This window comes from Choloepus didactylus, chromosome 1 (assembly GCF_015220235.1).
Source record: "Choloepus didactylus isolate mChoDid1 chromosome 1, mChoDid1.pri, whole genome shotgun sequence".
In the NCBI taxonomy this organism is placed as follows: Eukaryota; Metazoa; Chordata; class Mammalia; order Pilosa; family Megalonychidae; genus Choloepus; species Choloepus didactylus.
Genome location: NC_051307.1, coordinates 84,863,442 through 84,865,795, shown reverse-complemented (window position 1 = coordinate 84,865,795; position 2,354 = coordinate 84,863,442).

The window sequence follows — 2,354 nt, the reverse complement described above, 5'->3', positions numbered from 1 at the left end:
TTATAGCACATTCGTAAATTCAATACTAGGCTAATGTTCCAGATGCGAAAACAGGCTTAGATAGGTTAAGTAACCTGCCCAAGGCCGCATCGCTAGTAAGTTGCAGAGCCTGGAGTATTGCCACACACTGCCTCTCCATTAAGGTAACTAATAAATAGTTAAGTCTTGGCACTGCCTTGGATTTTGCATGGCATAGACAGAACTCTTGATTCACACCAATCATTCTTTGCCCATTTTTTTTTTAATTCGTGAAAAAATTTCCATCTCTGACTTCCAGACCATTGGAATAGTTTTCTACACACAGCCAAACTTTTTTTTTTTTTTTGAGTCTTCCCTTTTTAATTCACACACATTAGGAGATCTCACAGCCTTTTAATTCTTTCTCATCAGTTTCCTAGGGTATTTGCAGTTTGCTATAATGCTAGTTCCCACCCCACCTTTAGTTCTGCAGTCAGAGCTATTCTAAAGAAGGATGAATTTGAGGAATTCTCTTAGGCCAGAAGTTTTGAGGGAGATGGAAAGTCTCTCAAGGCACGTGGTGAATTTGGGGGGGGGTAACTGCTAACAAGAAGGATTTACTATATCATACTGAACACTGAATTTCAGTCCCAGCTCCGTCACTCCCTAAATGTTTGAACTTCTGGCAAGTTATTTAGCCTCAATTGAACCTCATTTTCTTCACCTGTAAAAGGAAGATGATAGATTCCTATGTCATAATTCTAAGGATTCAATTAGATTATATATAGGTATATGAAATGGCATAGTTCTTGATATTGATAGCTATTTTACTTTATAAGTCATGCATTTGAATTTTATAAGGGAAAAAAGTTCCATTTGAGAGACTGCAGATGATCTGGGTCTGATATACAGCCTTTCCCCCACATCGCTCTTCCCAATTACTCAAGAAGTCAAGACAGTTTATCCCCCAAACTTCACATTGTCATTCCTTCTTTATTTTCCTTTTCTCCTTTAGTGTTGTAATGGGGATGTAGTTATACCTGAGATTTTCTGAGACCCAATCCGTTTAATATATAAATCACAATCTTAAATACCTAAAGAAGTTAAGTAAAGAAGAGAATTAGGCCTGGTGGGAAGTATTTATGCCTTGCCCAAAGAGTGAAGCAGGTACTCACCTCCCATGGAGATTTGCCAGTAAGAGTCCCAGGTTGGCCAGATCTCTTGAATTTTCAAGAGAACTCAGAAATCCTGATTTGTTTATTTCTTGAATTATGTATGTTGACAACAAATTAAAGAAGTTAAACTCTGTTCAGTTTAACCATACATGTCTGTGGGCCTCACTTGGCTAGTGGTGCAGTATTTTACGATCTCTTTTACAGAAGAGACCCATTTTGAGCAGCTCCATGGAGTGACCCAGCTTGGAGCTCTCATCTCCTGAGTAGTATCTGGTGACTAGAAAACTAGGTGCCAGCCATGGCTCTAAGACTTTACATCTGTTGACTCATTTTAATACTCACCACAACTCCATGAGGTAGCGACTGTCATTATCCCATTTTACAGGTGAGGAAACTGAGGCACAGGTGGTTAAGTAGCCAAGGTTATATAGTGGTGGAACTGGGAATCGGATTCAAATGTAGGCAACCTGGCTCTTAATCACCATACAATGTTTTTTTTTTCATGTTTGTGCTTCCAGAAGAAGAAAAGGTGCATTCCTGAGAAGTTTATAATTTAGAAAAAGGTCTGAATGATTTAGATCATTACACCTATTTCCCAGTCGTCTTCATGGTAATAGGCTTGCATTTGGAAAGGAGAGAAAACAAGGCTGGTTTTCTCATCCGGCTTTTCTGACAAGATTCTTCTGAAGTGCACAGAGCTGAAAGCCTCCATTGTGTGAACCCCTGCCCCCACCCCCGACCCCAGTGAAAAGTCATGAGCAGGTCTTGAGTCTCCACATAACTATAGAGGAAAACTCTTCATTAACAATGCATTGATTTGTGACTGCACTTTTATAAAAAGAACAGCTTTATACCTCTGCAGCCTTTTTTTAAATGCAGTGTTTTTTGTTACTTGCAAAACACTGAAGAGGAATTAGCTTTTAGATGGGTACAAGGCATCTTTGGATGTGTAAGAATGTGTTGCTGCTCGCACTTTTCTTCCCATCGCGTGTAAGGGTGAAAAGAATGTTAAATTTCAGGGAGGATTATCAGGAGAGTCTCTTCTCAGTTAATGGAACACAGCTGTAAGGGGGGAAATCTTTCACCTAGCTATGACTTTAATTATTCCATATGACAAATAAAATTCCCTTTCTTGTCTGAAAAAGAAAATGAAAAGCAGTCATTTTAGTCTTGCAGTAGAAAAATTATAAATATGTTTAAGAGAGGAAAACAGAGCTGGGT